This window comes from Amblyomma maculatum, chromosome 1 (genome assembly GCF_055883805.1).
Source record: "Amblyomma maculatum isolate TAMU_Amacu chromosome 1, ASM5588380v1, whole genome shotgun sequence".
Taxonomy (NCBI): domain Eukaryota; kingdom Metazoa; phylum Arthropoda; class Arachnida; order Ixodida; family Ixodidae; genus Amblyomma; species Amblyomma maculatum.
In genome coordinates, this window is record NC_139344.1 from 213510752 (window position 1) to 213534767 (window position 24016).

The 24016-nt window shown below is 46.1% G+C and overlaps 1 long non-coding RNA gene across 1 annotated transcript in view; it reads right to left on the bottom strand.

The window, feature by feature from the left end:
* Positions 1–664: 664 nt before the first annotated feature.
* The window catches only part of LOC146205571 (uncharacterized), a 103121-nt gene continuing 79769 nt past the window's right edge, over positions 665–24016 (bottom strand). The window contains exons 2-3 of the long non-coding RNA XR_014703204.1: positions 18831–18931; positions 665–2035 (exon numbers count right to left, since the gene is read on the bottom strand). This is a non-coding gene — a long non-coding RNA (uncharacterized LOC146205571). The remainder of the gene's footprint in view (positions 2036–18830; positions 18932–24016) is intronic.

Here is a 24016-nt window from a genome sequence, read left to right on the forward strand (position 1 = left end):
CCTATACCGAAGTGTATATGAAAGAAATAAATAATTTCAGCATTAACGCGCAACTAAACTGCCTAGAAAAGCATCACACAGCAGCAGATCAACGCCCGTTATCCCCCTCACTGCGTCACGCGGTGCTGCCAAGAGATGGCGCCACGGTATCTCCTCGCGCTAAAAGGTCCGGCTGATGATGATAATGACGGGTGTGGAATGCGCTGTTCAAGTAAGTCGGAAAGAGTTGCTTCTTGGGCTGGTTGCAACACCATTTAACAGGAAGGAATGATGCGACAAAAACAGGTAGAAGGCAATTATTGGGAGCATCCTAACTACGTATTACTTCGCGGAACGGAACACGTGGGTTTCAGCGCCGTTTTTGTTTCGTACTTGCTTTTTTTAAGCATCATTGCTTCTCTGAAAGCATGTAAGTCGACAGGGACTGATAAGGGCACCGGAGGCTTCCACCTGGTCCATTGTATATCACTTCGAAGTGGGACCACTAGAGAGGGACGAGGCGGAGAATGGAGGCGATCCCAGCACGAAGCCTGAAGAATCAAGCACGACCTTTATCTTCCCTGATGACGATTCGTAACCGCAATAACCATCAGTGAGGATTAATGGCGCCATCTAATGCATAATATAACACTTAAGCATGAATCCAATAAGCCCAGCGCCCCCGTCGCTTTTACGACGTCTTGTTTCCTGTTGTGTAGCTCTGTTTTTCTCACAGAGCCTTTATTGTTGGTTTTTGTCCACATAAAGTAATATAAAACGGAATATATCGTTATAGTAGGGTGTTTCGTCGTTTCGCTGCTGTTTTTAATTAACCCTATTTCACTTCTTTTCTCACAGCGGCCACCTCGTTACGTGGGTCCTATAAAATTATTCAATCTTTTCCGATGCTTACGTCATATATGGCTCTCCAAGCTCTCTCGTTACCTTTGGTGGTGATCAGCCAGCCACATTTTTCCACTTTAATTATTTACGTAACAGCTGCAAAGGCGCATTCTAACCGTAAGTCACGGACGTTGCAATTCGTTCGGCTGGCGCAACCCCAGATATAGGCCACGTGTGACCGTAAAGCATATTGTCCAAAACTGGTCGCGTCACGTCCACCACTCGCTGGTATTACCGCCATTAAACTTGAACAAGTGAATGCGATAACACCTATTGACCCTGGATGACTAAGTGGAACAGTTGAACTTGAAGCAAGCCTACAGTTCTCAGAAGAGAACACGCAAAAACAGCGACATGCTGTTAGTGCTACAGTGTTTGCCATGTTATTCTTTTCGGCTTTGGACGGTACCTGCACTGGTGAAAGAGATTCTGGAATCATAGGTTTCATTTTCAGCACGTTCGCCAATTGTACTTCTCATTTTTGATGACGTCTAGTTCTGCATTGCCCTAAAAGACTTATTCCTTTTAATAAAACTCACCTGAAAACATCAGGACTCAAACTTTGCATGTACTCCTCATATACGTTGTTGCCGCTGTAAACATTAATCTTTCACAAATGCACGATCATCTGTCTCAAGTCCAGGAGGCCAGCAGAATCGGGATGAGAAGCAGTTGACTTGTGCCGCATAAGCTAAACATTACATTTAGCTCAGGCGCTGCTCCTCGTGGCTCAAAGAAACCTCCGGCGCGGAACCGCAGTTGAATGATGAGAATGCAGGTATGCCTTAAAGCTAACGGCCTCAATTTAGTTCAGTTACAAAATCCTCACTAGAACGTCAGAAGGTTCGCTTATCGCAAAGCTGTATATTTGGTTCAGCAGTCTGGATCGCAGCCAGTCGTCCTGCAGTCCATGTATTCTATTTGTTTTTCTCTTATCCGACAGGCAGCTGCTGACGTACCGAGAAATTCGTTGCCAAATCATACTACGGGTCATCCACCGTTCTGTAAAAGCCATTCCGCATTCATGAGGAAAAAAAGCGTCGGGCTAGGAAGCCGGTCGCTGGGCGGGCCCGCAGCTTTCGACACCGCGACGATCCAGAGCCGGCGCGATCCGCGGAAAGCATAGGCACCATCGGCAGGCTTCGGCGTCTTCCTGAAACACAAGAGAGAAGGAGAGAGCAGTCATAAACATCGGCCGTCTGTCATCGGGAACGAACAAGCGCGTGGCGCAAACCGCGTTCAACATGAACGCCGGCAATTAAGTCGGTCTCGCTCGACAACAAGGAGCCGTCATGCGTCTCCAGCGTGGCATCCGTGGCACGCGCACCCGTCATGTTTCACGCCTCCCCCCTCCATGCGACCGGTGTCTATGCCGCACCTTGCAGCCAGCGGCTGCCTGGGAGCGCAACTGCCAGGCTCCCGAAAAAGCCGCCCGCACGAGGTGAGCGGCGGCGTGATGCGGGACAGCGCGAGTGAGGCTGACAAATTAGCGGAGCGCCAGCCTGGTGTTCCCGTGAATGACGCCGAGAATGAGGGGGGGTGCAGCGAGGAAGAGTGGAAGAGCTCGGGCGCGGACGCCGCCGGGCGCTCCTTCTATTTCGGGAGGGCGCCAGAAGAAATTTATATTACGCCCATCTTGTTTATGCGACGCCGTTGAGCCGTGCCACTTCTCCCGCAAGGCGCGCTCTCTCTCTGCCTTTCGCTTCGTTTTTTGAGCAACTCTTTTAACCTTTTTTTTTTTTGTTCCTTTCATTTCACCATCCCTTTCCCACTGCCTTATTTTCTCCTTGTTTTTTTCTTCTTTTTGTTACAGTTTCCTCGCGCGCTCGCGTCGCCTCGAACCCCAGCACGCATCTTTGTCTGCGAGCGGGCACAAATCTGCGGCATACGGCCTCGCGGGCCTGAGAGGGTGCCGGACGGCGGTTATTTTCGTAGCGCGCGCATCTCGGCCGCGCGCAGCGCACATGCAGCAGCAGCAGCGCACGACGTGCGGCGGGAGCCGTCCACGCGCCGCGAATCCGATCCCTCTCGTGTCGGACGGACGGAGCTGCACGTGGCGCGATAAACGGAGGCGATCGCGCGCGCGCGCCACGTTCTCCGTACCCGCAAGAGAGGAAGTGTCGCACGCCAGGCCAAAGATGTCAGAACAAGATACGGGAAGAATAGCGCTCAAAAGACGGAACCAAAAAAGAAAACTGGAACCATGCACTTATTAGTTTCTCGATCAATTCAAGACGGATCTTTTTTTTTTTTTTTTTTTTTTTTTTTACTTTTTTCGAGGCACCTGGCACACACGACATTCATGAGCGATCTCTTCGCACGAGATGAGACGTTCGCCTACTTGCTGGGCTTGGGGCATCATCATCATCATCATCAGCCTGACTATACCCACTGCAGGGCGAAGGCCTCTCCCATATTTCTCCACTTAACCCGGTCCTGTGCTAGCTGCATCCACTTGACCCCTGCGAACTTCTTAATCTCATCCGCCCACCTAACTTTCTGCCGCCCCCTGCTACGCTTTCCTTCCCTTGGAATCCAGTTTGTTACCCTTAGCGACCATCGGTTATCCTCTCTTCGCACTACATCTCCTGCCCATGCCCATTTCTTCTTCTTAACTTCCACTAGAATGTCGGTAACTTGAGTTATTTCTCTGACCCACTCTGCACGCTTCCTATCTCTTAGTGTTACCCCTACCATTTTTCGTTCCATAGCCCTCTGAGTTGTCCTCAACTTAAGTAGAACTCTCTTGGTTAGCCTCCGCGTTTCAGCCCCATAGGTTAGGACAGGTAAGATGCAACTGTTGTATACTTTCCTCTTGAGCGATACCGGTAAGCTGCTAGTCACAATCTGCGAGTGCTTGCCAAATGCGCTCCATCCCAATCTTGGGGCATCAGTTTTTTACTAATGTCTTTCAGTCAACGCAAGCTACGGAGATCGAAGAAGCGTAAGAAAAGATCAAAATGAGCACACTTCGCGAAGCCCTTGTTTGTGTATAAGTGAGTGTGTTTAATTGTCAAACATGTTTCGATGGCACGAGAGGGTAGAATATATTCAAGAAAGTAAGTATCGTTGAATAATTTATACGTGATTAGCGGCGAATGTGGCTTTGGTTTAACTTGAAGAACGCATCACTGCTGTGTCGCGCAGCGTTTTCCACATTTGCTCACAATGACTTGCGATTGGCTGCCCTATGAAGTACTTGTGTGTAATATTTAGCATTTTCAGTGCATTATATAGCATAAAATCCCATAAAGAAAGCTACATTTTGAGCGTGCTTTCTAGTCCGAGCATCAGAGTACAGCACTCTTATGGATCCGTGATGCTGCTGTGTCATCAAATGTACGCAAACCTAATAAGCAGCCGCAATATGTTATCCGGTTTTATCGAATTTAACATTGACAAAAATAAACAAAAAGCAGAAGATAGGCTCTCTGAGATCTACCGCAGCCGGAACCAGAGCTACATACAAAATGGCGGGAAACATACGTGTATTAATTTCCCTGGTCACCGACTAATGCAAATAGATGGAGAGCAGAAATCAAGGCCTACTAGCCTAATCAACTATTCAAAGCTCCTTATTTTCTTCTGAAAATTTGGTGTACTAAGAGCCAAATTTTTGTTCTACCAAGCGGTTCGTATATTGAGCTTGAACGGGAAGACTATTACGCGCACCAGTGAATCCGTGTATCGAATCTCCGCGTGTACCGACAGCTGTGTGAAATCAGACATGCAACGAAAAGGGCTTTATGAAAATCATCTGAGAAATTTTTCTTTGAGGTGTTCATTACTGCAGGAAATCGTCAGGTCTGCAAATGGCGACTGGTCGTCGATGGGAACGCACAATCACACTCGGGGCTCTGTGTGTACTTGAGCCCCCCTCTTCCTATTCCTGCGTTTGCGTCTTTTTCAGCAGTGTCGTCTCCCTGACTTCGAGTCATCTGATCGGTAGTATGCAGTAATCAGAACTGGTAGCAACCGAATTGACATCTGGTTCCGGTGTTTGATGAGTTGATTCTAGGTCAGGGAAATAACGACACTTCTGAAAACGATGCAAACTCAGAATACGGACCCTGGTCTCGTGTTTACATGTGTTCCGATGAACGCCAATTTCAGTGTCGTCGATTTTTTTTTCTTGGACTGACTAATCCACCTTTTGTGCAAGGATTCGGCGGCGCCGTGCGGAGATCGCTAGAGAACAATCTGGACAGCGTCCTAGCAGACAGCGCTGAGATCATCGCGCTAACGTTGCCGTACAACTGGTGCGAAGAAAAAGTGGAGTGAAAGACGAACGCAGACGAAATGAATTACGAATGCCCGTTTTGTGCAAGTGTTTGAGAAGCAATTGAACTAAAAAGAAAAACACGGCTGGAACGAGTAGCGGGGGCCTGTTAGACTGCCTTAACCGCGCTTACTAGGCGTTGCTTTGGGGAGAAGTACGTGCTTTTCCTGCCGCTCTGCTCTTCGCGGAGCGGTGCTCACATATTGGTCGCTCCTTGTCAAGTTCGCGCGGAGTCGTGGCAACAGCGACGCCATTTTGGACGATTTCCATGGCAACGCCGTACAGATTGATTCCATCAAGGACCACTAGGGCACGTTTCGCACATGCGCAGACAACTTACACAAAAAAGACGGATTGCACCGAACTTATTTACGATTCCGTATCAAGCAAAAAAACCCTATATTTAAGGCACTTTAACCGGTGGTCTGTTACAGGTATCGGAGTGGATACGAAGACAAGGCAAACGGGGCAAAATGCGACAGAATGTCAAGTTGGCAGATGCGATTAGATTCACTGAATCTGTTAATTATTTTGATCACGCCTCCAGAATTCTTGATTTGAATGATTATCGACCGCAGTATTTGTATTTCATACTGGGCTGGAAACCTTATATCACTCGCTGCTAACAGCAAGGTCTAAAATCTAAGCGCAACGCCGTTGTTTGACGGAGACTCACACGGACCTTCAAGGTTAGTATCCAGTCCCGTATGAGGCTAGCCATACAGTGCACCTACATATGAGTGTGGAACAATTCAAAGGTAGAAAGGAGGGGACACTGTGCCCATGGCTGACCAAAAAATTAGCTATGGTTTAGTTTGTTGTTAAACCTGGAGTTAAGCGAGAGAAATCTGCATGGTTACGCTTAGGTTCGGCTTGAAAGTAAAGACATGGGTTTAAATTTTATTTATGCCATAGGGGAATCACTTCACGTATAAGTCCCCCTTGCCTCTCGTCGTTGACCATTCTCATTTGGGTGTAGAGGCCTTCTAGTGGTATGAAATCGTCTCTATGTCGAACTCCGAGGCACACCCCCGTCACAACGTTCAAACGAACCCTCTGTCCTAGCAACTCGTTGTTGTCGTTCGCCTCTACCAACTACCGAGTTATCTGCCTTCTTCTTTTTCTTTTTATTCGTCTTCATCTTTTTCTGCTTTTCTTTATTCTTCTTTTACTTCTTTTTTTTAACCTCTTTTTCTTCTTCTTTTACTTCTTCTTTTTCTTCTTTTATTCTTCTTCTTCTGCTTCTTATTATTTTTCTTCTTCGGACAGGCACGGACAGGCACCGCGAAATAGCGAGACTGAGGCCAACGTAGCTCGCGCTACAAAAAGTGTTTGAATTGGAGATTAACGCGTGCAGCATTATTGACGCAGCGCTGTATTCATCATCGTCATCAGTCTGACTACGTCCACTGCGGGATAAATGCCTCTCCCACATCCCTCCACCTGGCCTTATACCATGTATAAGCAGCGGTCACATGACCACCAATCGTACTACAGTCCTGCCTGTTGCCTGGTTAATAAGACCTCCGATAATATGGACAACTCGAATTATGGTCGTTTTTAGCGGAACATACTTTTTGAATGTATCGCTCAATGTCCGGACAATGGACAATGTGGAAATCCAAAGCGGCCATTGATTGGGGTCAGTGCAGTTTTGTCGCGTCAATAAGGACAGTGATGAGGGCAAGTTCTCTACTTCCTGCACCTGCAGATGCCTCGTTTTTTGCCCTTTGGGAGCAGTGCAGTTGAACAACGCAATTAAATATCGTAAATGACTAAGTAATGACCTTTTCCTTCTGTACTCTCATGCTTTACAACGCGAAATTGCTCGGGTCGTACACCTTAGCTCTTTCCGTATTGCGTACATGAATGGGTGTGAAAAACTCTCTCTGCCGCTTGCTCAGAGTAAGAAGTCAAGCTAAGTCACTTTCAACTAACTGAGCGCTGAATTCATTTACGTGGACAGTTGTTGTAGAAGTTAACTTATCTATCCATTTCAGTCAGAATATTTTCCGGGATGGTGAGCTTGTAGTTCCAAAAACTGCTTCATACCAACTTTACTGGCCACCCCTATCATCAAGAACTTACCTTAATCACAGCGTGTTTTTTTTTTTTTTAATTCCTTGCTATTCGTTATTACGGGCGACTCGCTTTATAGACAGTTCTGCTCAGGAATCAAGGTGTTCATACTAACTATAGACATGACTGCATATGCAAACCGAAGGACTGTGAAAGAGGACGTAACTCAGTGAATAGAATTCCCGATGTATGAATGGCTTGGAAAGGGGCTGTGCAAGACGTCCAAAGCGCCGCTTCATATTGCAGACTGTTACGAGTCCATACAATGGCTTTCTCTCCAGCTTTCTCTGTCGTCATATTCTATTAAGCATTCCGACTATAATCGTGCTTATAGTGACAGGGCATAGCACAATTTTTTTTTTTTTTTTACCTCGGCGCATGCCCATGGCATGAACCGTAATATTTGTTCGCGTGCCGTAATCGAACCAATGCATAGAGCAGTCTTAAATATGGTGTGCTTGTATATATAGACAGTGCTGTTTAATGTGTGTGGTGCAACGCAACTAACTGTGATTTCTTTTTTCTTCTCTTCCCTTCATACATAAGCCCCGAGTTATGCATTATGCAATCCTGTAAACTATACGACATAAGGGTGCCTGTCACTTCAGGAATCTCTCTCGAAACTGAACACTGGGTTCTCATGCGATGAAAAAATAACATTAAAAAAAGCAAGCGCGCTGCCGCTCTCAAGCCATGTTGTAGTACACAAAGCGCCCGGCCTTTGACAGCCAGTCCCGCAAAATACGTATCAAAGGCACAGAAAGAGATTCTTAAAAAACGCATCTTTCAAACATACACGTGTCGATTGTAGCATTCTCATGCCAGGCAAAGTGAGCAGAACTAATCTGAGTTTGTATTTCGGAGGCATTGAGGAGGCCGTCCACTTTCGATTCTGGACCGCGGCGGGGAAAAACCGACGGCGCGGCCTGTTGGCGGATAAGCCGAGGAAAAAAATAAAACATAGAGCTTCGGCGGATGGGGTTACAAATCCTCCTGTGTCCCCACGAGGGTGATTGTGGGAGGGTAGGCGGCGGGTGGACAGGCCTCCCTTCGTTCACAACAGGCGGTCTCGAGTTCACACCACCGCCGAGCCCCATTCTACTCTCGTAAGCAGGTGGACGCTGTCGAGCCGCGTGGATTGAATCAGGCTCGCCCTCACCGGCGCAGTGCGTCCTCGAGCGGGATTTTTGTCGCCCGCTCTGTTTTCATTTTTTTTTTTATAGCTTCGGGCTCCTCTAAAGGTTGATCTTTTTATTTCACCTTCTCTCTCCTTTCCCGCCCCTCTCGAACTTGGCGCTGATCCTCATTGTGGGCTTTTTCTTTTCTCCTGTCGGTGCTCGCCACTTTTCCGTCTCCGATTAAACTCGACAGCGAGAAGTTCGGAAAGAAGCAAAAGAGCATCAGCGGCTGCGGCCAGAAGGCAGCAGAGAAGGTGTTTGCGTGACGCCCAGCTCTCGAGAGCCGGGGGGGGGGGGGGGGGGGGGGGGGGTGATCTGCTAACCGGAGAAAGGGAGCCCGGCGCGCCAGGGAAATGGAAGTAATACCACAATGCCCTGCGGTTATTTTTCCAAGAAGGAAGCGCGGAGGGTGGCAAAGAATAATAAAAGGTTGACGGGCAAGGCGATGTTCCATCCTACCGATCCTCAAGTGGTTGCCACTCGGCTGCTGGGGAGACGAGGGGAGACCCCGGGATGTTGATCTAAGGGGACGGTTCGGGCGTGCGTTCCGAGAGCCTGCCAACAAAGGGACACGGGCGACCACGAGAGGGAGCGCCGGGGCCCTTCTTTCGCGCACCGCTACGAGTGTCAGCAGAGTCACCAGCGGCGCCCGAGTTCGCAGCTTCTATTTACCCAGCAGCCGACTCCCCCCGCCACCACCGACGCGGTCGTGGGCTCGCGCCGCGAGCCGGCACGTAACGCCCGTCGTCACGTGGCCCCTTCGGCGACGCCAATTTGCAACTTCGACGGCGCGGCGCTCGGGCACGCTCACGCTTCTCGGGGTGCTTGCTCCTGTGCACGCCCAGGAGCGCCACGTACTTGCTTGCTGCTACCGTTGCCTAACCAGCTACGAAAGGGAACTATGGGAAATAAAGAATGAACTCGAAGTTCAGGGACAGCACCATGGATATTCCTAACTAGGTGACGACAAGATGGCGAGGAGGAATGCAAATTTGGAGTAGAGATACTGCGCCTTTGGCATTACCTCCTCACAAAGCCAAAAGAAATCGAGCCATTGGAACAGTGGAGCTTGCCTTACATGGTGTGAAGTTGGCGCAACCTGGTCTCCATTATCAGGTAGCGCCCACTTCACATGGGGCGTAGAGCGAGGAGTAAATTATGTATGTATCCAGAAAAAAATTTAGAAGGCCGCCTGCCACTCTTCTCCATTTAGTGCCGTCACCTAGTCTACGATATCGACTCATTTCTGGAGGTGCCTATATCTCAAAAAGGCCAGCGATACCAGACATAGAACCAGACATATGTAGACATATTGCATTGTCCAGAGAAGGCGGCTCTCAATGCGAAGTAAACAGAAAAAATACAGAAAACTTTTTGCACCTTCATACGTCCGCCTCCACTACTGGTTTCATGACGTTCACGCTAATGGGCGTTTCCCAATAGTTACTGCCCATCCTAATAAAGCATGTGGTCAGATTCTGACGAGCCTCACGGAGCATTTCCTTCTCTGATGAACGAGTAGTGCCATTGTAAGCTGTCTGACGCGGAGTAATGAAACAATTCAGACGTGTAGCGGCGTGCTCATGAGATTGGGATTAGGGTGAGATTAGGAAGTTTCCTGGGGTGAGGCATCTGGTTTAGGACAGGGCTAATTAGAGGGAAATGAAGATGTCTTTGCCCTGAAGTTAGACTAACTAATATATTATTTCATTGCCTTATTATTATTATCTTTACTCATTACTATACAGCTTTGTTTCTTGATGCTAGCAAATTCTTTGATACTGTTAGTCATGATATTCTATTAAATAAGTTAAATTTTTTATGTTTACGAGGACCATTTCATAATGTGCTAACAAACTATCTTGCCTACGAATAACAAATAGTGTCCTTAAACGAAGAACGTTTTAGTAACAAAGCGCCCATTTACACTGGTGTTTCACAAGGTTCAGTTTTGTCTCCGCTGCTTTTTAACATATTTGTCAATGACTTTGCTTGTACTCGATCCAATTGCAGGGTCTCCCAATATGCTGTTGGCCCTGTTCCTCTTTCTAGTCATTTATTCTATAACACAGCAATCACAATGCTGCAAAATGATATCTATAGAGAAATGGAATGGTTTACAATGATTTCGCTTAAATTGAACCACTCAAAGAGTGAACTAATTTGCTTTAGAAATTTTTTCACGACAGAGGTGACTGGCTGTCCTGTTTTTCTCCATAGCATTCGCTGTGCCCCGTGTTGTTGCTCTCAAGTAAAATTTTATGACCCCTCAATAACATATAAGGCAGTGTTCTTCGAAGGCTAGTATGCCTTGGGAGACTCATTGGCCACATGTTTTGTAATTGACTTAAGAGTGTTGCTTGGTTGATTTATCATTGCAGAAGCATTGCTTCCCTTCCCAGTGAAAAAAAAAAAAAAAAAAAGATTGTACGTTCACTTGCGTACGGTATGCTTATTTATGGCATTAAAGTATTTGCTTTTTGTCTCCATCTTTGGCGCCACATGTCGATTCGCTTTTGAATAGTATTCTCAATAATGTAACGTACAATTTGTAATTGGTGTCATCAAATAACATTTTTAAAGCACTTGGCTTTCCTATATTTTGCCCACTTTTAATACATACAATTGCACTACGGCATTTTTGGCAACCTGGGCCGGCTTGCACGATAAAGTCCGAGCTAAGTCCAGACTTAAATGGTGTCTTTAGAAAGACCAAGCTTATTTAAGACGGCTCGTGTTCCGAACGTCGAACGCTTCGGGTTCATGTTCACCAGAGTGGCTTCCCAGAACGGCCTCAGCAACCACTTGGGGTATTTTTCCTCGTAACACAATCTTAAGCCGCAAAAAACAATGGCACGGATTTTACACAACGCAAAATGGACGGAATGTGTACATCTTACAGCAGGGACAGTGCCAGCGCATCCCTGTATTTCCCTAATTTCTCTACTTAGACACCTGGCGTCCTTGTGTCTTAACCAAGACAGCACTAGAGTCGTAAACATACAAGCGACTTATTCAAGTCAGGACTGCAGCCCAGTCTTAACTCCAGTCTTAAGCGGTCATGCTAGTGGCCTATTCTTTAGACTCCAGTTAAGTCTGGACTTAGCTAAGACAGTTTTAAGATTGTTTTGTGCAAGCGGGCCCTGGTTTTAAAGCTAAGCATATTAGACAGCTCACGCTTCGTTACGCTTCCCGTTTTTCGTTCCCACAATCAAACTCCTTATACGGCGAGGCAAGATGTTGCTTGTACGTGTCTACAGTGTTTAGTGACTTGCCGGATGAAAATGTTTCTGCTACATCTATAACCATGCTAAAAATTTTACTCCTTTTGATTTGAATGTTTCACACCGGGTATTTAATTGACGAGTGACTTATATGAACCTTTTTACATTGGATATTTAATTGTCGGGAGTGTCCACTTTCACTTCACCTGTCAGAAACAGGAAACCTTTTTGGATGTCAATTCGTTTTTTAAACAAGTTTTGTATTGCCGCGTCGACTGCCGGGCCAAGCACCACAAGCCGCTACTGGCTTAGACAAGACCTCTTGAATATTGCAATTAACTATGGCGTCATTAAATGTTTATTATTATTATTATTATTATTATTATTATTATTATTATTATTATTATTATTATTATTATTATTATTATTATTATTATTATTATTATTATTATTATTATTATTATTATTATTATTATTATTATTATTATTATTATTATTATTATTATTATCTACAAACTCCTTCATGGCCACATTATGTGCTCTCAGCTCTTAGAGTACATCCTACTGCGCGTTCCACGAAAGAGCATGAGGGAATTCAGACCGTTTCAAGTTCCTCCGTTTCTTCATTCCCATTGAACTGTGGACAGAATGCAAAGGTTGTTTAAGTCTTTTTGTCTTCACCTTGACATCTTCAGAAACTCGCTCTCTTCGTTTATATTGGATGTTCGCAGCGTTGTATTCTAAACAGTACATTCTCACATATAACTTCCACTTTCTAGCCTAAATATTCTATTTACTTCACTTTTTGCTGTTTCTCCTTTTCAATGCTGTTTGTATTTTGAACTGATTTTATCAGTTTCTTCTTTATATTTCAAGTTTAAGCTTTATGCTCGAATCTTACTGTCCAGCGTGCAATTTTATTTCTTTATTGTATTTCCCTGTATTTCTAGTCTGTGTTCTAGGTACCACACACTTGCTGCGCTTGGAAGGGACACAGAGGTTTTTTCAGAAAGAAGCAAAATAGCCTACTCAAAGACGCATTGTTATGGAAATCGAATTTGTGCCATCCCGGCGATCCACAGAATGCGTATTCGTTCTCTTTCATTGTAGTATAGTTTGAACTCAGCTATCACGGGTCGGTTAATGTTCGCTTTAAAGTGCGGAGGACAAGAAGGTCTGCTTCCTCATTATCTCCGTATTAAAACTTGAAATGAAGTTCCAACGCTGCGTGCGCTTTACACCTGTTGAACCTGATCAAGAGTCATCCTTCACTACTCTACCCAGTCTAGTAATCGTCTGTTGGCTACTGTCGCAGAATCGGAAAAGCGAACAAAAAATGTGAACACCATGAACTCCGCAGCATATCTTAAATGGAGCGCGAACACAGAAAGAAATGCGATTTCTGTTCCCTTCGTTCTGCGCTTAATCGACGAATTCCACCCCTGCAGAATCGAGAAACGTCGAACCCACAACAGCAGATCTTTAATGAGCGTCGCTTCCGTCGCATGCCGATCCAATACCCACTGCAGGAACTATGCTCTCATTGGCGCGCACTCTCATCTCGGGAGTTGCCAAGAGGCCTAGGCCTAGTATACCGGCCTAAGCCGGCAGCTTAAGTCCCCCAGACGTGGGATTCACTTGCAGCCTCCCTCTGGCCTCAGGTTTTCGCGCGTCGTCGGTCACGGTAGATCCCTCGGGCGCGACGAAGCGAACGGCGTGACCTAATGGCGCGGCCCAGGAGGAGCGCGCGTATAAAACGTCCGGGAGAAGGAAGTTAGCCTCCTTTTAGCCCCGGCAACGGACGCTCGCGCACGGGCCTTGACCCCGGAGCTGTCAACCGTGGTTCAAACTCTTGTCGTCACCGGCTTTCCCCTCCACGCGGATCCAGAGACCCTTGCGGTGCACTGCTCGCGCGCTACCAAAATAGAATCGGCGACCAATCTCGAACGAATTCGTGCCGGCTACGCTTTTTATTGATTAGTTTCGGCGCGCCGCGCAGCGCATCTCTCCATTCCTCCCTTCAGTCCTCTCTCGTCCATCTCTCTCTCACCTTTCCCCCCTGTCTGCACTTGCGCGCGCGAGGACCTGTACTGCGTGTGATGTCTTTCATCCGTCTACCGAAAGCTCTTTCCGTTCGGGCTCTTGTAAACTTCACCTGTCAGCGCCGAACATTTTCATGCCGCGGAAGGATCGACCAAATGATAATAAGCAAAACGGAAGACCGTGTCACTACGTTCGTTTTTATCCTGTAGGTTGAAATAGTTCGACGCACCACGCCGAGAGGGAATTTCGTTCTTGGCTTTTACGCTGCCTCGTCTCGGGGTTTTGAAGGATTTTTTTTTTTTTTTTGTGCCTATTAGACGATGCCGTAAGTACGCTATAGCCAGAGTTCAGTACCGAAACGGAGGGAGACAGATAGCCGGAGAGCGAAGTGCGGTTTTTAAAATACGAAAGTTGATTTAATAAACACGCCATATAGTAGAAGCATCAGATATGTAGCTCCAACATGGCCCAGAAGCAAATAACAATGTTTGAAAAAAAAAAAAATGGTGTAATAAGAACATCGTTGGGAACAGTGTCACTTACACGGCAGCTATCAGAATAAAAAAACCGCGTAGCTGCGTAGTTACCCTTTATAGCCACTATGCTAGCATTGACTCGACTTAGAATGCGTAAAGGACATTACTGCATAAAAGCAGTTTTTAGACGCCCGCGGATGCTTGGTTATTATGTAGGAAGGGATTTTGTGGTCAAATAGGTAAAATCCCGCTTTGCAAAAGCAAGGCACCCGTGTGCTGTGCGATGTCAGAGCACGTTAAAGAATCGCAGGTAGTCGAAAATTCCTGCGCCCTACACTACAGCGCTCCCAAAGGCTCCCACGGCGCTCCCGAGAATCCCAAATGGATTTTAAACTCCACAAACCAAACCAATACAATTTAATTTTAATGTGCGAGCCTTCATATGCTCACCACTACCGACCAAGGATCTTGTCCAATCTTTTTGTGCGTGCGTGCGTGCGTGCGTGCGCGCGCGCGCGCGTGTGTGTGTGTGTGTGTGTGTGTGTGTGTGTGTGTGTGTGTGTGTGTGTGTGTGTGTGTGTGTGTGTGTGTGTGTGTGTGTGTGTGTGTGTGTGTGTGTGTGTGTGTGTGTGTGTGTGTGTGTGTGTGTGTGTGTGTGTGTGTGTGTGTGTGTGTCATTAAAATAGTAGGGCTGGTTTGGTTGGTTCTGGACGAAATTATGAGGGAGAGTGGACACCAAGCCGGCGTCCGTGGTGTCCACCCTCCCTTCCACCGTCTGTTTTATTGTTTGTTTGTTTGTTTGTTTGCTTTTGAGGTGTGCACGGGCCGAAATTTTGAGTCTGAGCCCGGCCCAGGTCCTATACTACAGGCCCGAACCCGGCTCGGCCCGACACTGAGATGGCTTAAGACCGGATCGTCTCGGCCCGGTGCTCAGATATAAAGACCCGGACCCGGCCCGGCCCGACATGTCATTGAAGTTGAAACGGTGATGCTGAAAGAAATAATGTAGGAATGATGAGTTTAAGATCTTGAAATTTTGCGTTCTCGCGTTTAAGATGACCAATTTGTAGAATATATAGAGACACAGCATAATTGTAGAACTGTCATTCTAAATTAGTGTGCAAAAACAACAAACTCTGCACTGTTGAATGCTTGAGGTATTTGCGGCGCGGCTGGATGATGAACGCAGGAGCGCTGAAGTTTATTTCAGTGCTCTAACTTGTGGTTGGAATGACTAACAAGGTCTTCTTAGCAAGGAACTCAAGGTTTGGTCAAAAAGCTTCTTTGCTTCCCTAAAAGTGGGCTAGTTCTGAATCAAAGCAAGGGGGTTGATTTTGTGGCCAAGTATTCAGTGAGCTCGTCTCGCTGACAGTGCGTCATTGGCGTGTGTTTTCGAGGTGCCGGCGTTGAAACTCAAGCACCGCAATTGGTTTGAGCTAGGTACAGCTTCAACCGAGGCACGAATCGCGAAATGGATACCGACGCGAAACTTGAAACTGTATAGCTAGCCACCTTGCGGGCTCCGTTCACGGCGAAGAGGTGTGCAGGAAAGGCTGACCAACTCCAGGAGAGAACTCTGAAACTCTTCCCTGGCGAAGGCGCGGGAAAATGCTGCGCATTCTAGAAGTCTATATCCCCGTTACCAAATTCGCGTTTTTGTAAAAGTCGCATGTGCTCAAGATTGACGCGTCTGGCCCAGCCCGGTCCGTCCGAGACAAATATACCCAGGCCCGGGCCCGTGCACAGCTCTAGCTTGTCTCTTTCTTTTTTTTTTTTTGCGCTGAAATGATGTATCATATTTCTATCGAGTTCAAACCTAGGTACTCGGTTTCAGTAGCCGTGTGCCTTGACCTCCGAGCCAGCGCGGCGGATGGTTGAAGTATATGAATAAATCTCCGCCATTTTCTTACTTGCCCAAGCAAACATTTTTTCTATTTGCGCTAGCAACACGGCGCCACTGGCATATTTACGAGGCACCATAACTGACAACAATTATTCATCTTCAATGCATTTTTTCCTTCATCGATTCAGTCATGCGAGTTTAACAATTTATTGGAGTTAAGCTTCTGTGATAGATTAGGCCTATATGCACATGTGATGATATAGTTAAAAGTTAATGTACAGTTTCTTCGTCAATGATCACAAGATAGGAGATTTTATGGAACATCGTTGTTTTGTGTCTTGTTGTGTCTTTTTTGCGCTGTTTTCTTACCAAGTATGAATAAGCAACTGGCCCAGAACCATATTGTATTGATCTACTCTAAGGATTGCTTCAACTTTGTAAGAGAACATTAGGCTGGGTAAAGGTGCAAAATGCAGAGGAGTTACACTGAATTCACAGAAAAGCCCCTTGAAGATCATTCGAAAAAATAGGAAAGTCACGCTGTATGCTGAAATCCAATTTCGTCTCTATTTCCGTACATCGAAAGGCGCGTCGCTTTCCTGCAAGTGGCGCTTCTCCCAACGGCAGTATTTGATATCTTTTCACTCACGTAGACGGGTCGGCTTCGCGGCATTGGTCTCCTGCTGGCAGCGTAAACCGTGTGACAGGGTGAATGTGGAGAGTGCATTCGATCTCTAGCACTCACATTGCACGCAAACGTTCTGTGATGCAGTGACACCAACGTACCGAAGGCACAGCGGCATCCTTCGCCTCGTATGCTTCGCTCACTTCATCGCAAAAAGCGCTGCGGCAACCAGCTCTCTCTCAGTGTTAATGAGCGGTTATTCTATTCATAGCGCACTGACAACATATTTGGACATCTTATGAGACAGCTGCTGGTCCCAGAATACCGCCCACTACGGCTTGGATGCAAAGTACGTTAGGTATAGCAATGCCTAACACGTGGTATGCTACCACCACCGCCGACGTGCAGCAAGAAACGCGTCACAGTCGTGCATGCGCAATGGATCCTTGCTTCCACATTGCAGAAAAGCTTATCTACTACCACTTTTTGGTATCGAATTATGAACATATCGAACTATATATCGCGATTACCTAAGAGTTAGGCATATCCAACAGTAGACAAAGTGAACAAGCAAACCTCTACCACAATCCGGGACATCACTCTCATATAAGAAGCGCTGTGCGAAAATGTTACCCGAAAAATTGTAAGGTTTCGACGTTTTTATGCATGATGAGGCACTAAACGCACACTGCAGTGTATGTATATGTGCCCCCTTTTTTGTCGTAACGTGTTATTAAAGCACGTATTTAACTATTTAACGGGCATATTTCTTTCATGGAAGTGTTACATTCAAGTAGACTCGCAACGTGAATGATAGTCGGCTTACACATTTTCACGCAACAACAAAAGATTACTGCGGAGTATGAACGATAGCTCCTATCATGCTGTTTGCGTGGCCGATAAACGCGGAGTAAGAGTAAATGGGTAGGTAAGTGGTGTTGTACATGTACTGTTCATTACTTTATTTCACTCTGCAGGATCAAGTGTGCTTAACACAGCGATATGCAGTAAATTTTCCATAATCTCTCTTGTGTCCCAGAAAAAAGAAAACATTGTGGTAACCTTATTATTCACATATTCCTAATCAGGCAAGGAGGTGAAGGGGCGTCAGCCGTCACTCGTGCTTTTGTGCCACACTAAGTTGATCTTTTACTTGAATGACAAATCAATGCAGCGTAAACAAAAAGAAAAAAAAAAGAAAAACAGCGGTCTATTAGTGAGCGCTGTCTGACAGTCTATTAGCGCTAAGGCGGGGGCGCCATCTTATATTCGCATTCATTTTGGCTCAGTTCTTGTTTTGTTCAACTTGAAGTAATCATTTTATCACACTCTGCACTTGTCCTCGCACCGATTCTTTCGCGGGTGAGTTAAAACCTCCCCGTACTTAACTCATCACTGTGACGAATAAACAACGGGTGAACATACAATGATACAGCACAATACAGTTGGAGTTTACATCATTCTACATGATGCAGAAAGCACAGAGAGAAAGCTAACGCAACAAAATTAATATCTTTCATGCCTTCCCTCTTCTGTGTGACAAGGATAGTCCAGTTAATAATCAAACATTATTATTTCCGTGCACGACGGGGCTTACGTTGTACGGTGGAACTTCCATGTCTTCTTCAAGGAGTTAGTTATCACCAGCTGCTTCTATTGCAAATGCTAATTTCCGGGAATTAAATATTTAAAGTTGTTCACAGTGGCAATGAGGTCTCCTTTCAGCTGTTAGCATTTGATACCCCTGTTAAGAGCACACACTGATTACAGCGTAAATACTTTTCGAAGATTACAGAAGTGTGGAATATTGTGCCAAGGAGCCGATTGGCCCTACATATTATGTGCGATGCTTGCAGATTGTTCAGCAAATGTTCCCAAATAGCAGACACGCAGAAAAAAAAAAAAAAATCACGCTTCGATTAAGGTGCGATAGTTCTATAAGTTTAAACAGCCTAAATTGAAGGTTCAAAAGACAAAATCAGGCATTTATCTACGTCACACCATTTTGCAGATGAAACTTAAAGACATAATTAAGTGAGGCAGTTATAGGCTTGTATGTTGAATGAGCAGAAATATGGATAGTTGTATTCCATAATAACGAATCTGCTAACCGTTTGGAGACAGCGCGTTAATACATTAGTTGTTTAAGTCATTCGAATAGAGGAACGAGACTTGGCATTAAGGACAGCAAGGACTCTTACCGAAAAGGTTGCTCCGAGCAAGTTGCTGCGTCGTACAACATACTTCCGCGATGGCAAAGTTATTTCTGCTTGAAGTCCAGGGATCGTCATTCGCTGCTGACCTGAAAAACGAGCAGTGCACGCATTATTGCGCTATACTATATATAAGGGAGTGTAGCCAACTGCCTCAACGATCGGTCTCGCAGGGTGCCAGAAATGACAAACGCAAGCATCCGATCGCTCATGCAGCATGTTTTAGGTTGCGCGCTGAAGCGGCGAGCAAGGTTTTTTCGACGGTGCCGGCGGTTGCAACGGCCACACGCGTGTGTCCCGTCTCTCGCTCGCTTCGCCAGGAGCTGCCGAGTTCCTTCTTCGCCGGAGCGGAGCGCAGCGCGCGCGTAAAAGACAGCCGTCCAAATAAACGCCGGCAGGAAACGGCGCGGACGATGCCACGCCGCCGATGATGAAGTTGAGTCGCGTTTAGTCGCACATCGAGCGGAATCTGCGTTGCTGGGCCGCGGCTGCGGCCGTTCCACGCCCGGGGAGCGCGAGTTATTCCGAGGCGCCGCGCGGTACGAAAGCCACCGCGTCCCTCGTCGTGGAACGCTAAACAGCGCGCGGGTGCAGGTCGCGCGCTCAGTTTTTTTACGCGCCAATTCATCAGGCGGCGTCACTCGGTTGCCTAGCCACGGTCGCCATCTCTCTGGCGACCCACGGTTCCGAGGGGTGGTCGGACCACCGGAGCGCGAGGCCGGTGCGACATCCGCATGCGACGACGCACCGCCGCGCGAAACTCCGGGCAGGCGCGTGGCGGACCATATTTCGGTAGACAGGGCACTGCACTTAGCTCCCTGGATGCGTTATAGCGTTGCCTGCGAATGAAAAGAATAAAAAAAAATGATGCTGTTAATGCATAAGCTTTCTGTAAAAGCAGGAAATATATAAAACTTGGTTCTTTTAAACGTGTTTTTTCACTCCATTTTAACACGAAGAAATAATGATCAGACAAGAACCGTAGAAATATTACCATGTTCTTGCGAAAGTTAATGGCTATATAATGAATAAAAATTGCTTGTTCTCTGGGCAGATTTACCCACATACTTGTCACACGAACGAAGAAACACAAAAACATTATGCTACTTCTACAGACACACTGCCGTGGTGGTGCAGTGTTCAGGACACTCGACTGTTGCGCCCAGTGATGCGGGATCGAATCCCGGCCGTGGCGGCCGCTTTTCATGGAGGCGAAAAGCAAGGCGCCCATATGCTGTGCCATGTCAATGCACGTTAAAGAGAACCCCAGGTGGTCGAGATTTTCGGAGCCGTCCACCTACGGCATCTCTCATAGCCGGAGTCGTTCTGGGACGTCAAAGCCCATGAACCAGACCAAACCTAATTCTACAGAAATTAATTAACTTTCAGCACAGTATGACCTGGACTCCAAGGGAAATGAAATAAACGACCAAAAGGCCTAAAATAACCGCATTATCGCCGGAAAGTGTAACTTTCGGCTCAAACATCTATTCCTGGACTAGATCAACGCTTGCTGGTTATGGTTGCAGCTCTCAAAGTGCACGACGAGTTCGCAGGTTCCGTCCCCGACAGAGCGGCCGCAATCAGATGGAACCGAAATGCGAAAATGCTCGTGGGGTTTAGGTGCAAGTTAAAGAACCGCGTGTGATCAAAATTAGCCCTAGGTCTTTTACCACGATGTAAACCATGGAGTACAGAGTTGGTTTAATACGTAAAGACGTGTTGGCCTCTCTCCGTAGCCATGTCTAGAACAAAAACATTTCTTGTTTGTTCAAGGCAGATGGTACGTATAGCACTCAAGTTAGCGTCGGTCACGTCGTCATCCTCCATCTAAGTCCTGAATTATTAGCCAGTTGGCAGGACATTTATAATCTGATTTCAGGACAGTCGAATAGTGACATGACTATACTTGTGTTGCGTGCCACATGCCTTAAACTTTTTAGCCAAAGAAGAGGACGAAATATTTTTTCTCCACTGAAGGCTCGGGCACATATTAACATGCCCAGATGGTAATTTGTGCCCAGCTCGAGCGTAACAAACACTTCCCTGGCAGTAATGCTACGCTGGCGCTTTCATTTGTTTCATTTCTGCATTTAACATTCCAGCAAACAGTTGGGGGGGGGGGGGGGGGGGGAGCAAGAAGAAGGTGGTCGCGGACAGCTTGAGTGAGCCTGGAGTCCAGTGTGGAGACTAATGTTCACAACACGCATGTTTAACGTTGGAGGCCCAGATCAGCACCAGTACAAAGGGAAGGTTCTGTACATTCATTACATCCTATGTATAAGGAATCAATGCAGAATATAACTTTTATAAGTTTTGATAAAATAGTGAGGACGCCACTTATTTGGGCACCCCAATAGTGCGTTCTGCAAAAAGAAACCCCTAAGGCTATAAAAATCGTGGTGTCCAATGTCGGCAACGAAAACCGAACCACATGTCAATCGCTCTGTAGACAAGCGTGCAGAACTCTCTTCATAGCTAAGTACAACACTGCAGCGAAGAAAAAAAAAAATGCCAGCAACAGTTAGGCATGCTTACATGGTGTGAAGCCAAATCATGAATGTCTCTTCGTGATTTTTGTTTATTTGCTCTGCTTTTTAATGCTTTATAATTTTTGTTATTCGTTTTTTTTTTCTCCGCACTAACACTATCACTACTTAATGCCTCGCGCATTCACTACGTCTACCTTTACTCAGCCCGGTCTAACTCGGTTCCACCCCGATTCGGTTGTCACCTTACCCAAATTAAGTCAATTTTATTTTGAACTCTATTACTTTCCTTCGGTTCCACGAGGCTTGCGGATAAATTTGGCATCATTTGGCATTGTATATACCTTGGATTTCTGGTAAAAAGTAGGCGTTCGTTTGCATCTCCCTCAAGGCCATTGCTTCCTTTAGTGAAGGTGATTTTTCTAGAGGCAGTAATTTTTCTCTATTCAGTCTGAAGCCTTCCGTGATTTCTCGATATGTGACCTGTGCCTATCTTAGGTTTTTGCATGCTGATTGCTCCATCGTTACCCGGAGGTAAGTTGCTCGGGCAAGGATGCGCGCTGCTTCGTTCCCTCTGACGTATTCATGGGCCGGTGCCCATATTAATGTTCTTGTTCTCCCATATCCAGACCTCTCGTGATGCGTTCTGCCTCCTTAGAGATGCGGCCTTTGCTGTATAGTGAAGTATTACTGTTTGGCTGTCGCCGAGTATCTTTCTTGTGCGAGTTTCTCTACAGGCTAGCGCCACTGCAACTTATGCGATTTAGATGTCTTGCGTGTTGATAGATGCGGTGATTACTGGATTGCCCTCGCCGTCTACAACCGCCGTTAAGGCAGCTACGCCCTTACCTACGGTGGCAAGCGACGTCTTCTGGCGGCATTGGCGCTAATCTTTTTCTAGGGTTCTGGCCCTTTGATTTGGTCGTTCCTTATAAGTTCCGGGTGCATGTATTTAGATATTGGGGGTGTCCTGAGTAGGTCCCTTCGTCTGGAGTCCAGGCTGACGTTTTTTGTTTACTCCGACCCGTTCTAGGCCCACCATCCTTAGGATGGTTCTGCTTGCTTCGGTGTCATTCAGCCTCCCCACTTGTGCTGTTCTTACTGCTTCTCTAATTTCTGTCCATCTATTATGGACTCTTAAGTCCTCTAGATTTTGAGTTGGTGTTTGGACCGAGAGTTTGAGTGCCTTCTTGGTGCAGTCTCTGATTATTACATTTAGTTTCTGAATTTCTACCTGCGTGAGTTCCATATATGGGGTGGCGTAGCTCTTTCTGCTCATTACAAAGGCTTGCATGATCGCTTTCTGATCCGTGACGTCAAGTGGGCCAAGAGGCCTTTTTGAATTTGGCGCCGCTTGCTGATTGGTCTCCGTGACGACGTCACAGTACTGGTTCAGCAATCTAGGGATTTTGGTACGATCCTTTGAGGCCGAATGCTCGGTTCCACTGGTCTTAAGAGATATAAGACTTTCGCCTTAGTAATGTTTTGCATTGGTACTTACATAATAACACAGCGCGGAGCACAGCCACAATTTGATAACGCTTGTAGTCTCGCACTGAAGGTGCGCGAATATCGAGGATGCAGGACAGAAGAACAGGGCAGCCCATAATCTTCGCGTTGGCTTTTATGGTTTTCGGTTTTTCATGCTTTCGTCTAGTTTTGATTTGCTCAGGTCAACACCGAGGAAGTACTACATAATGGTACGGATATCTCCAGCTTTTCTTTATTTTTATTTTTTTAATGGCCTTCCGCGACGTTCCTTTCCATCTGCCGATTCAGGCGGCAAAAAAAATGACTTCTTCCTCGTCCCGTCTGTCCGAGTGAAAAGGACAGGACTCCTCAATAATCCCAAGGGGCGCTTTTTTCTTGTTTGTTTTTTACTGCCAGACCTTCCATTTACTGTGCGGGCTTCGGCGCCCCCTTTGTTTACTTAAGCTCCTGACTCATATGAGAATAACAAACTCATACTCATACACTTGAGAATAACAAATTTTGCAAATAAGCATGATCTTATCAGTGCATCTCAATTTGGATTTCGTAAAGGCAGGTCGACAGAGCTTGCTCTTTTAACGCAAAAAGAAATAATCCTGAAAGCATTTGAAGACAAGAAAATTGCAGCGGGCCTTTACATTGATTTTTCTAAGGCATTCGATAGTCTCAGTCACCTAACACTATTAAGGAAGTTAGAATTATATGGCATGCGGGGAATTCCATTAGCATTAATGACATCATACTTGCAAAATCGTAAGCAATGTGTAGCAATAGGTAAATATTTATCGAACTACAAAGCAGTTACGACAGGAGTACCTCAAGGAAGCATCCTGGGACCTTTACTATTTAATTTTTATATCAATGATATAACGAGCATCACCTCGGTTGCAAAGTTTGTCATATATGCCGATGACGCCACCTTGTTGTTTTGTAGTCACAGTTACGATTGCCTAGAAAATGACATAAACAAAACTCTCAGCGATTTATATTTATGGAGCACATCAATTTCCCTGAAACTAAACAGCAAAAAAACTAAGGCAGTAATTTTCACCCCAAGACAGTCTACAACGACAAAGGGTATAAACCTATCTATTGGTTACTCAACAATAGAGGTGGTTGATACAATTAAAACACTTGGTGTATATTTCCATAAACATATGTTCTGGGATGTCCATGTTAATAACGTGATTTCTC